This window comes from Balaenoptera musculus, chromosome 10, assembly GCF_009873245.2.
Source record: "Balaenoptera musculus isolate JJ_BM4_2016_0621 chromosome 10, mBalMus1.pri.v3, whole genome shotgun sequence".
In the NCBI taxonomy this organism is placed as follows: domain Eukaryota; kingdom Metazoa; phylum Chordata; class Mammalia; order Artiodactyla; family Balaenopteridae; genus Balaenoptera; species Balaenoptera musculus.
The window spans coordinates 12,138,796-12,155,473 of record NC_045794.1 but is presented as its reverse complement, the minus strand read 5'-3'; the positions used below and the strand labels follow the sequence as shown (position 1 = coordinate 12,155,473).

Genomic DNA, 16,678 nt, shown 5'->3' with positions numbered 1-16,678 from the left:
CGTGGGGGGTAAGCCCCTTATCCAACTCCTCCAAACTTATAATCCAAACTCACCTTTTTAAAAAAATTTCCAAGTCATTGATTGACTTTATTATTTTCTCTCTCCCTCTTTTTTCAAAGCCCGCTTTCTTGCTTAAATAAGAATGGGATTCCAGACTATCGGAGGAATTTGGTAAACGTAAAACATAATTCCCATGAGCTATATTTTATTCAATATCGAGTTAATTTTTCAATTATTTTACTTGAAGTCTTCCCCCTAATAACTATGGTCACCACTGACCATAGTTCTTACATTTTTACAGTGTATTTTTCTGCTTGATTACCTTCAAATAGCGATTTTATTATACATAGTACTTTGTATGTGCCTTTTTATCTTTATGGTATTTAATTTAATTATTCCTTCTCAGTTTATGTTTCTCCAGAACTGAAGGATATTTTTGTTTGTCTTCTTCACAGTCAATCTTGTTCTTTGTACAGGAGTTATGACCAAAGAAAGAACTTCATTCAAAAGAAGAGATTTATAAAGGTTCTCATTCATTCACTAAAGATCAGACTCAGTATTATAAACTTCTGTCATCTCTAGATCTTCTCTGTCTTTGAGTAATAGCTTCCTAAGCTGCTAGATTCATTTTCCCAAGGCCATATTATTGTTGAAATATCTAGATATATCACAGCTATTTTTCATTTTGGAGTCATTTATTGGTCCTAGCTGGCAAGACTGCCGTACTTTTTTCCTTAGAGGATGAAGGAAGTGGTGATGTTATACAATAGAACTTTGTAAAATCTATTAGAAGGTTTGGAAGACTACAACAGAAGGCAGGAGTGGGAGGAGGGCATGAGTCAGAGGAATGCCAAGAAAGTTTGTATTTGAGTCTCACCTCTTCTGTGCCTGTGGCTTTGTGACCTTGGAAAAACCACTTTCTATCTTAGAACTTCAGTTCACTGAAGATAATACAATAATAATTCATAGGATTTTTTGAGATCCCAGAGTGATAATACATATTAAGTTTGTCATTACTTTTATTTTTTGGTTTAATGCTACCTTGTCTTCTCTGGGTAATGGTCATTTCTCCAATTGTCAGAACTTATGGCAAAGGAAAGGCTTCCTTCAGGAGAAGTAGTTGAAATAACTTTTAAAGTTTTGTGTTTTTGTTAATCAATCAAACATGGAGGGGCTGGGAGTTGAACCCATGGCCTCATGTATGCTAAGCATGTGCTCTACCACTGAGCTACACCCCCTCCTTCCTTGAAATAATTTTTTAAATGTAGGCTTTATTATTATCCATGTATGGTGAAGCCAACAGATCAGAAGATGATGGTCATTGAAAAGATAGTTTGTTACTCACAGTGCCCAAGAGGAGGGCACATGCCATGTCACAAAGGGCCACATGGGGAAACACCAGCGTTGGTCAGGAGACAGAAGAAACAAGGGGTAAATATGGGCAAGAGCCTTCATTGTGGCTTTTGTGGGAAGGAACAGTCAAGGCAGGGTAAGCAGGATTGGCTGGTTTGAATAAATTCTGCAGACCCTGGGCCATAGAAGCTGTCCCTAGTTGCCTTGAACATGGCCCTGGTGTTATTAGGGCAAATGGATTTTGTCCTAGAGTGTAAAAGCCTTGTGAGAGTTCAGTAAAGGAGGTGGTATGGGTACAGAGTATGGACTTGTTAGTTTGCATATGAAAGAAACTCTAGCAGACGAGTTGTTTACTACCTCTAGGATTGGCTAGCTCTGGGAGGAGCAATCTCTCCGGGGTCAGCAAGGCCCCAGATGTCAAAGCATCAGAAACATATGGTTAATACAATCCTCTCACACTCACCCTGTCGTGAGATTTCTCTCCCAACTCACCTAGTTTGGTCATGCTACAAAGGAAGGCATACTGTCTTTATCAGGCCCTTATTAATACACGTATACCTTGGGTGTGCAGGGATAAGATGGGTACCAAGTGGTGCATTATTAGAGAACAGTTCATTTATTCATATATTCGTTCATTCATTTAAATACTTACTAATCAACTACAAGTATGTGAGGCAAAATTGCCTCCTAAGAGAGAAAAGTTGGCCTTGGGTGATGAGCTATAGAACAGGGAAGTTTCAGTTGTAGTGGCAACAGGCAGCATGGAAGCCATCAGACTGATTCAGAGAACTTTAGGACAGAGAAAGCTGGATAAAGGAGAAGGGGGTGCTGTGGAGAGGAATGGATGGGAGGCTGGCAGTGGGTTGAGGAGCCCCGGAGTTGGGGAAGGGAAACAACAAAGGGACAGAGTCTACCACAAAAGGGGAGAGGCTCATCATGGACAAACTTTACTTCACGATTGAGTTTGGAACCAGTCCTATTTATTTCACCTTTCTGGAAGGATCTGGTTTCCTAAGCAAGGAAAATAGAACAGGAAGTGGGATATATCTGACGCATGCTCCTAATTACAGCACTTTTACATACAGAGACCTAAGAATAGAAAAAGAAGGATGTTTAAAACTTCTTTTGAGTTTTGAACCTTTGAAGAAACGGTACTCAAGAAATCAAAGAAACAAATGAATGTTAAAATCATACCTTTGTAAACAGGCATGAGATTCACCCTCATTCAAATCATTTCCAAGATAGGCCAGGGTGTCATTCTTTTTCTTTCCATTCTGCAACCAGAGGTCATTGTTTCTGTGAGTTTCACAGTGAAATATCTGAGTGACTCTAGGAGCAGAAGGTAAGGGAGAGTGAAGGATGAGGGGGTTAAGCTACATGTATAGGTTCTGAAAAATTGTGTGGAATCCAGACTTTAATGTGTCGTTGTCCAAACAGTTGCACTAAGTCTTTTTTTTTTTTAAAGGAATTCCTTTATTTTTATTATTTATTTATTTATTTTTGGCTGTGTTGGGTCTTCGTTTCTGTGCAAGGGCTTTCTCTAGTTGCGGCAAGCGGGGGCCACTCTTCATCGCGGTGCGCGGGCCTCTCACTATCGCGGCCTCTCTTGTTGCGGAGCACAAGCTCCAGATGCGCAGGCTCAGTAGTTGTGGCTCACGGGCCCAGTTGCTCCTTGGCATGTGGGATCTTCCCAGACCAGGGCTCGAACCCGTGTCCCCTGCATTAGCAGGCAGATTCTCAACCACTGCGCCACCAGGGAAGCCCTGCACTAAGTCTTAATAGCAGGATTCAATTTCTACATTAGACCTACTAGTCTTAATACAGTAACATGGTTTTAGCCTGGGCTTGAGGAAGAAAAAATAGATGAGATTTGCCATAATTCCAGCTGTAGTGAAGTAAGAATTTAAAAATTAACAAATATGTAGTGTTGGACTTATCTGGTGGCACAGTGGTCAAGAATCCACCTGCCATTGCAGGGTACATGGTTCAAGCCCTGGTCCAGGAAGATCCCACATCCTGGGGAGCAACTAATCCTGTGCACCACAACTTATGAGCCTGCATTCTAGAGCCCATGAGCCACAACTACGGAGCCCGCATGCCACAACTACTGAAGCCCATGCACATCGAGCCCGTGCTCCACAGCAAGAGAAGCCACCTCAGTGAGAAGCCCGCGCACCACAATGAAGAGTAGCCCCTGCTCTCCACAACTAGAGAAAGCCCACGCACAGTAACAAAGACCCAACCCAGCCAAAAATAAATAATAAATTAATTAATAATGTAAAATGTAATGTTACAGGTCATGTTTCCCAGAAAGAAGACTCTGAGACTGAATTTCCTTACAGAAAGTTTATTGGGGGGTGTTCTTAGGACCTATGAGGAAATGAAGAAAGTAGGATTGGGCAGAAGGAAAAGCTGGGATGTGATATAGTCACACAATATCCAGATCATCCCATGGGGCTATTTGGTGGCTGAAATGTCCTTGCCAGAGTTACCCCAATTGGAGAATGAGAGGGTGGGGCCTTTATACCCTGATGTTGATCATTTGATGCAAGCCACACACAGGAAAGGGTGTGACTGTGGGCAAGGTGACTCTCCTTAGCAGAGGACAATCTCTGGGTTTGAAGTTAGTGAGTGGGAATTCTGCTAAGAGCTGTCATCTGTCAACACACCCAGCAGCTGGGGTGCTATAGTCTGAGTGTTTGTGTGACCCCAGGATTCATATATTAAATTCCAACACCCAATGTGATGGTATTAGGAGATGGGCTCTTTGGGGGGTGATTAGGTCAGGAGGGTGGAACCCTTGTGAATGAGATTAGTGCCTTTATAAGAGATCCCAGAGAGTTTCCTTCCCCTTCCACTATGTGAGGATACAATTAGAAGTTTGCCACCCAGAAGAGGACCCTCACTCAACCATACTGGCTCCCTGGTCTCAGACTTCCAGCCTCCAGAACCATGAGATATAAATTTCTGTTGTTTATAAGCCACTCAGTCTGTGGTATTTTGTTATTGCAGCCTGGATGGACTCAGACATGCGGGAAGAGTGCTTCTGATCTAAAGAAGTTGGGGGTGATCTTCTCACCACAGTATCCTCTTTCAGGCTACCATAATCATTGTACCAATGCTCTGCAAAAGAATGAGGAAAGAATAAATTTATTTTATCAAATAAAATATATAGCTACTTCACTGAATTGGGATTGGGGGTGAATGTTTGCTTATGTTATCTTCACAAAAAGGGTTAGAGCAGGCTTCCAGGGGCAGTACAAGACTGCTCGTTCTCTCAGTCACTCACCCATTCATCCTTTCATCAAGCATTTATTGTGTCTCCCAGGCAGTGAAGATGTTTCAGGAACCAGAGTAGACCCCATAATGTTGACTTCACCCTTTCCCATCCCCAGCCATCTGGTTTCCTAGTAGAGGACAAATATGAAGTTAACTGGGAATTTGGTCTGTTGGTTCTCAAACTTGAGAGCTCCCCAGGTGAAATCTAAAATTGGCCCCTGCACACTAAGAGCAAGGAGAGACAGAAGAAAGAGAGCACTCCAGATCAGTAGGCGGCAGTTTTAATCAGCAAGGGGACTTCATCCAAGGCTTGTTTAGGGTGGCCGAGAGACTAGTAGATCTCTGCACCTGCCCATCAGAATCTTAAAAGTTTATATAGAGATCTTAACAGGGTTCAGTCATGTATACTGTCCAGATGGCCTCAACAACACGTTACTCTCTCAAGGCCGTGTCCTTGAAATGGCTTCAGCTATGAGAACAGTGGGCAGAACGTACATTCCAAGGACAGGCAAGGGGGTGAGGAGCCTCCAGTTGCCCAGGTCCAGCTCACAGGTCAATGTCCTCTCAATGACTTCTTCCAACATGGTCTGAATTTCTAATGTACTCAGTAAGTATTCAAATATTTTAATGATGATGATGATGTATACTCAACAAAGGGAAAGCGAAGACTTGAATAGTAATTTGTGAGTGACCAAAAGCTAACATTAGATTTAATTCTCAATTCTGACCATAATGCTTATTTATACCAACTAAATTTCATAAACACTATCATATCACTTATTAAATATCTTTTCCCTTATGTTCAGAGCCAGTGGTGCCTTACCTTCCTGTCTCCACTTCCTGCTCCTCATTCCCTCTGGTATGTTACTTTCTGCTAATAATTACCAACCCTGAGGTCCATCCTTTATGACTTTCCTACCAATTCATGGTCTCTGTCTCTACTTCTCCCTCCATCTTTACCTCTTCCTAGGATGTTGCTCCGGGTGATGACATGGGGGAGATGTTGAGGCAGGTTGAGTTAGTATGAGGGGATAGCACAAAGGGGCATAGTCAGGGAACGAAGTGTCCAGAAGGAAGCAGATACACACTGAACAGTATATTGAAAGTTCTGGCCCTGTCCTGCACTCTCCACTTTTATCACCATGATCATGAGAATCTTACTGGTCCCAAAGGCACTCCCACTGCACTTAGGCAAACATGCCACAGAATGAAACTGGGAAATTAATTACTTGGATGACTCATTCTGCCCACTCCACCTGCTCTTTTCCCTTCACACCACTAGTAATATACCAGGGCTGGAGAGGGGAGGAGGCTAAGTCAGTCAATAAGTGGAAATGTTAGGTGTTTGTGGGCAGGCAGGTGGTTTGTGGTATTTACATGATTGTGAAATGCAAGAATGGTATTCGCCAATGATGGGATGTTGATTTGTAAGGCAAGGGCTAAAGGGTCAGAGAACTATTGCTGTGTTGGGGCCAGCTAGTATTTGGAAAAGGATGGCAGTCAGTGAGGTTAAGGCTGGATATAATTATGGAAGCTAGACCAAGTGTTAAAATGGCAATTTACCAAGGGTGACAGTTTTAGAATTGTCATCAACTTATGACCCTCTATTTCTCCTTCCACCGTCTCATTTTCCAATTTGCTAAATTACAAAATATTCAAGTTCATCAGCGTTTCCTCAGGGAGAAAGTCACCATTTTCTAATTGTGTGATTCTAGTTACATTTTAGTATCTTAGCACAAGCCATTTCTGAAAAGTCACAAACACAATTTTCACATAGTTTTCAAGACATCTGGTTTTAAACACAACTTTCTCAAGTTCCAAGAGATAAAATTTTAAGAATAAACTTAAAAGGATTTGGTTGCTAGATAAGTAAGGAATGAATGAGGAAAGCTGTGATAACCATCAAACAAGGTCTTAAAAGGGATGCATTTAGAACAGACCATATAATAGTTACAGCTCTTAGTCACCAAAAATGGAATAGAGCCCAAACCACAGCAAAGGCTGTTTCATTTGTGAAGCCAATATTAATTTCTCATGCACCTCCACAAGTTCTTCACCATGTTTCTGTTTATCCTTAAATAAACAAATACTCAAAAATCCAACAAGATAAAAGGTTTTATTTTTTTTCTTCCTATGGAGAGATCGAGCCTTTAATATCTGAGCGAAGTGGTCACTGTTGTATGGAAGGGAAGAAACTCCAAGGGAACAGGAATCTCATTAAGGAAAAAGTCACCTCTCCAAGCAGCTGTGCCTTCCACCAGAGCTACTCCTCTGCTCAGCTCTTAAAAGACTGTCATGGGTTTTGTTTTTAAGACATCTAGCCTTTTATCATCTGTCAGAGTAAAATGATTTTCCACTAGAAGGGTTGGGCATGGATTGTCCACAAAGAAGCATGTGAAAGGATCTGTCTCTTTAGTCTAGACATGGAAAGTTAAACTTTACAATAACAAAGTCCAAAAAGGAAGTGACTCTTAGGAATCCAAATGCTCTTCAAAATTAGCCCAACATATTGGACAAATTAACCAGAAGCATCTTTTGTGAAAATGAGCATAGGAGCATACGTACCTTCCGGTCTTCCTTTATCAGACAACTTTTCTAATTCATATTAACGGGAGGGAATGGTGGGAGAGAGGCCTGCTATTAAGAAAACTGAAGTGAGAGAGGGGACGTTTGGGTTTGAATCTGGACTTGCCCATTAAATTCAGCATATCGTCTTGAGAACATCTCTTGGTCTCATTTTCCCTGCATGTAAAATGGAGTTCATCGTAACTTTCTATCTCCTCACAAGTATACAGTCGGGATAAAATGAGATGAAGAATGGAAAGCATTCTGAGATATAAAAATACACATAGACTTTGGCCTGGACTCAGAAACTCCAGTGAACTAGCCCTGCGCAAACACGCACACACCCTTGTCCAGATTGCACCATAAAAGGCAACCTTGAATGGCTGAGAAGTTGAGGGGAGAAAACAGGAGAATCCTTAAACGCAGAGTCTATCAATTAATAAAGAGTTGACTCAGAATGTGTGCTCACCTGTGTGCAAATTGAATTGTTCCCACATTAGGTTTCAACCCAGAAGAGCCAAAAACGGAAAATCCCCCTTTGTAGGTACTGTCTCGTAAACTGAGTGATGTGTTGTTTGATCCCGTGCTCAGAAGGGGAAGACACCTTACTTCTCTGAGTCCCAGTTTCCGCCACGCAAAATAAGGTGGTGGGAAAAGTGATTGTAAGGGTTCCTTGAACTAACATTTTCCGTTTTGAAAACTGAAGGAAAAGGAGGGCAGAACTGACAGACTAGCTCCTGTCCTGGGCGCCAGGCCAGACATATTGCCTCCCTATCGTCCCCTCAGAATGAAAATAACTTTGGTTCAGTTCATTCCAGCACAGCCTTAATCTACCACTGGTTTGTAAATCAATCATTAGACTCGACTCAAAAGCAGCTGATTCTATTTCTGTCAGACTCTCAATGCCAAAACTCAATGCCTAGTTTGTTTGGTTTTAATAAATTTATTCCGTGTTGCAAACATTGCGCAAAATGGAAAAAAGTCTAGAGTGGTCTGAGTTCAGGAAGTGAGGGCAGGGTTTCTTTATGAAAAATAAACATCCTCCTCCTTGTTTCCTTTTCACTCTTTTCTCACAAATCTGCTCGCTCAAAGCCCTTGGAATCCAAGGCTCCAACATGTGCTTATTGCCTCAGATCCATGGAGAGCACCTCTGTGAATAATAAAGCCAAGAATATACGAAGTTCCTAAAGGCAGCTGACAGTCACACAAGCTGCACATGACAAAAAAACAAATTACCTGAACCCTAGTAGGATCCTTTATCTTCCTTTTATAAAAGTTGGCACATTAATCCCAGTAAATGAGACACGTTTTGTCTGAATCTTGCCTTCCAAGTTTTTTGGCACTCACTGTCCTTCTAGCGTTAACTAAGGATGTAACCTTTATCACCTCCTGTCCCACCACGGTATTCAGACCTGTAACTAAATCCAGGATTGAGTCTGTTTCAGCTCTCTCTTCTTCTACCTTTAAGGGTTTTCATTTCCTTTTGGGTCTGCTCCTTTTTTTTTCTCCTCAGGAGATTTTGTGAAGTGCTATTAAAATATAGGGGTTTCTGATTAGTGAAGCACACAAGTGACCCACAGAGGGAACCACACTAATATTAATTCTAGATCAACAAACACTTGGAAGGGCCTGGTAGAAGGGATTATAACGTGGGGTTAAGCACACGGACTCTGGAGTCAGAGAGCCTGATTCTACTACTTATTAACTGTGTAATAAACGCGTGAACTTTCTCAAGGTTACTGATTTCTCTGTGCCCCAGTTTCTGCAATGTAAAATGGGAATAATAACAGAACTAACTTCCTAGCTGAAGATCAAATGAAATAGCACAAGTTAAGGACTTGACACAGAGCAAGCACTGATTATCATACTTGAGAAATATTCCAAAGTAAGCAGATGTCACGCACTTTACAAACTTTCTTTGTTTTTCCTTTCTTTCCCTGGTTTGTGCTAGGTACTAGCTGTTCATTTTACCTAGAATGCCCACCGCACCTTCCCTGTTGGTGGCCCCTCATCAAGTCATCAAGGGCTCCAGTCAAATGGGTCTCTCTGGGCTCCCCTAACACACGGTACAGGCCCTGAATAATACAGCATTGATCACATCCTACTGCCATAATTTATTATATATTTTTTATATATATATTATATATTTTTATATATTTCTTATATATGATATATTATATATACACATCTTTACAAAGCATATAGCACACACTGAGAACTCAGTACATAGACTTGATCTCTGGGATACATCCCCAAACCTGTTTTCAATAGTTTCTTTCCACCACCATGTCTATGCTGATCTGATAAAGTACGAGCACATGACCATGACCCTCATAAGACTCAGAGCTGTCTGGGGCATACAGATTAGCTTGGTTGCTTCCAAGAATAAATTTGCTGGAATCTATTGGTTTTCTCCTCTAAGAAACTGTATGTATGTTCCCCCACCCCCCATAGGAAGGCCACACAAATTAGCAGCCCCAGCTGAACAAATTAACTTTTTGGAATTTAGCTAGTTATCTAAAGAGCTTTTGGAAATTTTTCAGATTAGACCAGGCATTTACTGATAGAAAAATACATCAGGGAGGTGGGAAGTAGGATTGAAAACTTACTTTTAAAAATAAATGAGTGTTTATGAACAAGTAAAAGGACAAAGAATAGTGAAGGCATAAAAGAAGGAAGAAGAAAACCAAAAAAAAAAAAAAAAAGAAAGAAAGAAACTGAAGCTTTTCTCATTTGAAATGAGGAGGCACAAAATGTGGGTCTCTCTCTCTCTCTCTTTCTTTGGCTCCTGTGTAGGCTGGCTCTGGAGATGGTCACAGAAGCTCTAGGAGATGAGGGACATAAACTATGTAATCAAGAATTCAGATTAGTCAAGTCGACAAATATTCCAAGACAGCCTGGAGTAGAGGAGAGAACTCAAACCTGAGCTCTGATCTCAACCTCAACATTTACTGGTCTACCTTTGAGCAAATTAGCCTTTCTAAACCCAAAATGGAGATAACATGCATATCTGGAAGGGTTTTATGAAAATTAGAAATAAAAAAGGTGAAATATCTGGAATATATTTGGGACTTCATAAATAATAGATATTATTTTTATTAAAAAATGTATGAAGCAATGTAAGTAAAACATGATTCCTAACCTGCAATAAGTATATGATGCATTAAATTTAATGTACTAAAACATCTTCAGTAATTATTTCCTGAAAATAGAAATTTTTCAGTAGCAAAAGAAGAGAAAAACTCACTGAAAGTTCTGGGGAAAAGTGGGCAAAATTCTTTAAGACACATAAAAGACAGCAACATCTACCTCTTAAAACAAACATACTACTATGACTTGGCATTTTTATTAGGAAATAGATTTTTTGCCCACTAGTTCTCAGGCCAGTTAAATACTGTATCAATGGTTACACAAGATATAGGACCTGAGCTGGTCCATGGAAAATAGAAAGGATTTAGGTAGGCAAAGGAGAGAGGGAAGCATTCCGAAAGAAAGGAGGGTGTGATGCAAAAGGACCCCAGGTGTCTGAGATGATCCTGAGCTTTAAATGCCCCCATCCTCGCAGCCCCAATAAAGAAACTCCTACACCCTTGCTTATTCACAACTACATTCTGGACCTTTTTCCATATTCTTGTCTCCTTGCACTAGGTTAGGAGACCTATTACTGATCTCTTAATTTCTGGCCACATTTCCTGTCTACACATCCCCAAACTCTACCCTAGGACCCAAGGTATAATATATTGTTCCTCTGGTTTTACCCCTTGACTTCCTTTCCTTGATAATAATTTGAACTTGGTATCTTTTTCTGGTCCTTCCAGATGACTGTTCAGCCTGATCCCATGGGGCTATTAGAGCTAAGTTTCTTGCCAAGTCCTTGGTCCCTAGAGAGGGGATGGAAAAAGACACAAAAAATACAAGATCTTTGTAAATTAATTTGACTGAGGCAGTATTTGGGAAGGTGAGTGGTTAAAAACTTTGGCAAAATTACCAAGTTCTTTCCACATTGCCTGTCTTATAAAACACTTTGTGTTAGCCAAATTATATTAGCTGTGAAGTCCCATGGCCTACCAAAGGCTAAGTGGCAGACTGAAACTTTGGGTCTGAGGTTATGTTGTCACTGAACTATGGTAGCCAAAGTCATCCCCTCCAGATTGGGAAGGGCTTTCTCTTGTCTTCTTAAAGGAGAGTGTAGAAGTATTTATGGCCATAGTCATGGTTCTTACAACAAACTCAATTATAAGCTATCATTATAAAAGTGATTTAACAATACTTTCCGTGTGACTTGGTCAAACAACAAATGCGTATTGATCGCCTACTCTGAGCAAATCATCCCAGTGGGCTTATGTGGTTTAAATTCCTTATATATAACTCAATTTTGTTGAGATTGTGCAGTATATTGTTTGGTTTTATTATTATTACTATCATTATTTGGCTTATTATTGTTCCTGGTAAAGGAGTGAAAATAGTAAGCAAAAGGAAATGACAGTCGCTTACCCCTAAGGACTCATCCCCTTCATCCATCCCTGAGTACCAAGCCGTTCCTTCTGTGGAGGAAGACAGGTGGGAACCTGTTTAGGAAAAGGTGTATTTTCATTTATTTTGAAAAATAAATGTAACCATTTTATTTGCATGGACTGATGACCTTGAGATTTGTATTTCCAGTTCAAATCAGACACTGGACACCAACCACTTTCTCTATATTTCTACCTAGATATCACGAAAGCACCTCAACTCACTATATCCATTTTGATTTCTCCCACAAACTATGAACTGCTCTAAATTAACACCGATTGTGCAAAGCAGAAGCAAAGGAGCCATCTTTGACACCACAGCTTTACCTCTGCATTCATTGTTTCAACATCACCTTCTAAACAACTTTCATATCCCTCTTCCTTTCTTCCTTTTCAACATCGTCTTGGTTTAAGCTCCCATCACTCTAGCACGTGGACTACTACAATGGCCCCCCAAATTGATCTCCCTGTGTTAACTCTTACCTCTTTCCAATCTGTTCTCTTCACTGCAGCCAAACTCATTTTTTTAAAACACAATATAATTATATCACTCTTCTTCTTAAACTTTTTCAATGGTTTTCAATTACCTTTAAGGTTCAAAGAAGTTAGATCTTTGGCATTTTCACATGGTCCTGCCTAATTCCCCAACCTGGTCTTATGTCTATTTTATTTTCAGTTTTATTGAGGTATGATTGACAAATAAAAATTGTATATATTTAGGTTATACAATATGATTTTTTAAGGTATATAATGTGTGAAGTGATTACTATAGTCAAGTTAATAACTCAATTATCACCTCACATAGCTGCCTTTTGTGTGGTGTGTGTGTGTGTGTGTATAATGAGAACACTTAAGATCTTGTGCCTTTGAAAACACAAAGCCTAATTCCATCTTACAACTTATATAGCTATTGTTCCTTGAGCCTGTAAGACTCTTTCTCTTCCTGTTCTTACTACCCCCTTTATACATTTAAGTCTTATTTATACCTCAAATTGCAGATCAAATATTCTTCTTCAAGAAATTTTTTCCTAACCCTCTAAACTAAGTCTGGATCCTCTGTCATGTACTTTCTCAACTCACTGTACTTTTCCTTCATAATATTTATCAAAGTTTATAATCATGAACTTTCATGATTATCTCATTCCACAAAACTGCCTTCTACAAAGGTAGAGATCTCTCCATCTTGCTCATTAACAAAGCACAGCACATTGATGAACATGTTTCAGGGGCAGATGGGGGTGGGTTAATCCAAAAGAACATCCAAATATGAGTAAGTGAACTACAGAGAATGTAGAAGAGGTGCTGACCCACTAAGCCATGCCTAAAATCTTTCCAATTACTTGTAGCATTTACCACTATCCCATACAAAATTATTTACTTATGTGTATTATGTTATTGTTTATCTCCTCTGCTAGAATTAATCTCCACGGGAGCAGGGGTTTTGCCTGCTTTGCTCAGTGCTGTATTCTCAGTGCCTAGACCAGTAGTACCTACACACAATAGCACCTTGATAAATAGATGGTTTGAAAAGTAAATAAAAGTTACTATCACATTAAAGCGAAAAAAATAATTTTAATGTGCCATAAAGGACAACGTTTATACCTGACCCTTTGAAATGTATCACTTGATCTATTCTCAGACTGCAAAGTTGGGTGCACATGTTCTGAAATATTAAGTGCCCTCATGTTCAAGATGGTTATATTTTTCTGTTCTATTGGTGTTTTTACTAGGATAAAACATACTCCATTGTCCTTTATGGCATTTTTCCTTGGCTTCTATTTTGTCAGACATTAAGATTGATACTCCTACTTTCCTTTGGCTTATATTTGCTTGAAATAATTTTTCCATTCTTTTTTTTTAAGCTTTTCTATATCTTTTGTCTTAAATGTGTCTCTAAGAGAACACATATTATTAGACTTCTTTTTAAAAATCTATTTTAATAGTCTGTATGTTAATTGATGAGTTTGGCCCATTTACATTAACTAGAATTACCACCTTATTAAGACTATTTTCTACAGCACAATGCTTTTTACATAACTAAGACTTTCTCACAGTATTTATAATTATTTATTTATATATCATCCTCTCTATAGACTATAATTTTCCTGAGGACAGATATGAATTCCAATTAATACAGCATCTGCACAGAAAGGCAAATATCATATGATATCGCTTATATGTGGAATCTAAAAAAAGGGCACAAACGAACTTATTTACAAAACAGAAGCAGAGTCACGGATGTAGAAAACAAGCTTATGGTTATGAGGGGATAAGTGGGGGAGGGATAAACTGGGAGATTGGGACTGACATATACACACTACTCTGTATAAAATAGGTAACTAATAAGAACCTGCTGTATAACACAGGAAACTCTACTCAATACTCTGTAATGGCCTATATGGGAAAAGAATCTAAACAAACAAATAAAGAGTGGATATATGTATATGTACAACTGATTCACTTTGCTGTACACCTGAAACTAACACAATATTGTAAATCAACTATACTCCAATAAAAATTTTTTTAAAAAAAGTCAACAAGAGAAAATTAAAACAAAAAAACAGTATCTGGAATAAAGTAAGTAGTAGTTTAAAAGTCTTGTAGAAATCAATTTTCACTGCAAAGTAAAGGACCTGTTACAGGGGAGGATTACTGGACTGAATGTCAATATTATGACATAGTATGAGTGTGTTTCGTGTTTGGTAATTGCAATCATTGTTGCTTTTGTTGTGGTCATCCATTTACAATGCTTGGTGTCAGTCTATTTATCTCTTGTAAAAATAAAATACAGTGTGTGTGTGTGAAAAAAAAAGTCTTGTAGAAAAATTAGCAAATGAATGAATTATAATTATTGTGCTTAGAAACTGCCTTGTCAGTAATATGTTAACTTGTTTTTATAAATTCTATCTATCAAATAATTATTAAGTGCTTACTATTTGCCAAGCAATGCATCATGTGTTATATTAGAATACAGATATTATGTATGTTAGAATACATAATCTTCACTCTTTAGATACTTATAATAAAATATAAATGATATATAATCCAATACAAATTATATGTACAATCACATATAAACATGCACACAGAGAACTGTTTGAAGTCAGGTAAAACACAAGGCATCCAAGCCATGATATCTTTTTGGACAAGTCAGTTGACAGTTCCAAGCGTCCCCATAAGAACTTTATAAACTATATTCTCTTTAACAAGATAATATTTTAGACTATATTTTGTATTTACATGCATTTATTATGGATTTTTATTATAGACTTGCTCAGTTGTTTGCATACTCTTTATCCTGATCCTCTTTGAAGAGTACTAAGAATTGCTTCTTTTTTTTTTTTTTTTTTTTTTAAACAACTGTCTATTTATTTAGTTAGTTAGTTAGTTTTGGCTGTGTTGGGTCTTCGTTTCTGTGCGAGGACTTTCTCTAGTTGTGGCAAGCGGGGGCCACTCTTCATCGCGGTGCGCGGGCCTCTCACTATCGCGGCCTCTCTTGTTGCGGAGCACAGGCTCCAGACGCGCAGGCTCAGTAGTTGTGGCGCACGGGCCTAGTTGCTCCGCGGCATGTGGGATCTTCCCAGACCAGGGCTCGAACCCGTGTCACCTGCATTAGCAGGCAGATTCTCAACCACTGCGCCACCAGGGAAGCCCCAGAATTGCTTCTTTTGTATGCATATATTCTATTTTTTTAAATCAGTTTTTGTGCATGTCACTGGTGGGAATTTTTTCTTTAAAGTATCATTTAAGTCCTAGATTAGATAGTTTAAATAATAAGTCACATGCCAGGGCCTGTAAAAATTTATTTAGATATTCACTGAAATGTTCCAGTATCTTTTCCTTTCTTGAGCTATTTTTTTTTTTCAGAACATTCAAAACGCCTGAGGGTTCTTTAACTGCCCTCATTTGAATAATTAATTCTAATCTTACACCCTATGGAAATCAACCCTACAAGCCAGGTTTGCCAAATCTCTTCATGGCAGTCCATGTGGTTGCTTTCCTTTAGTGCAACAGAAAGACACGCTGGCACGAGGAGCAGTGAGTCCGTTTTTTTACTTCTCCTTGAGCATACACAGGAAAAATCTCAGCCAGAGGAACTGTGCTTGGCCCTCGAAGGGGTGAGTTTAGGTACAAAGCACAATATGAAGACCAAATGTAAGGCTGAGAAGTCCAAGTTAAAGTTGCCAACTGACCTCCAATTGTTCCAGGAACATTTTTACTTTTGCACCATTGTCCATTTGATTTACTCCTGGCACCAAAATATTAAGTATTTAAGCCCTGCTCTTCTCAAGAGTCCACGGTATAGAGAACAGCCAATATCTGTATTTGAGTTCTTTCTCATTCCCAAGAATCTTTGTATTCAAAATGTGTATCCCCACAAATCCTCCAGCTCTGGCTGCTGACCTTGTGAGAAAGTTCATATGTCATCTGAAGATGGAAAGAAAGTACTGAAATTCATTCCAAGAAATACAGCACAACTTCTGGGAAAAGCGAAAATGGCACAAAATTTTCTTCCTTTCAGCTATTCAGCAAATGGTCAGTGAGCGTAAAAAAAATTGCACGTAGAGAGAGAGGAGATAGCCTTAGTCTCTCTTTTTTGTGAATGAACTTTTTGTATATTACTTCTAGATAAGGCATTCACATTTTTCCTTTTCTAACAAAAGTTGTGCTTTGTTTTAAGATAGTTGGCATAGATGAGAGGCTTGTTTTGGTGAACCAGAAAAAAAGCGAAGACAAGAAAGAAATGAAACTGTTTAATAAATATTATTCATTTTTTAACTTAATGAAAAAAGTAGTTAATTTAATTATTTAATTAATGATGGCCTTTTGGCCATCTTCCTATATTCTTGTTTTCTGTCCATTGAAATTCTTTTTTTTTTATAAATTGATTGATTGATAAATTTATTTATTTATTTATTTATTTATTTTTGGCTGCATTGAGTCTTCATTGCTGCACATGGGCTTTCTCT

General features: G+C 38.9%; 1 non-coding gene across 1 annotated transcript; it reads right to left on the bottom strand.

The window, feature by feature from the left end:
* Positions 1 to 1,166: 1,166 nt before the first annotated feature.
* TRNAA-AGC lies at positions 1,167 to 1,241 on the bottom strand. Its single transcript has one exon. It is a non-coding gene; the product is annotated as a tRNA-Ala (tRNA).
* Between the last annotated feature and the right edge of the window lie 15,437 nt (positions 1,242 to 16,678).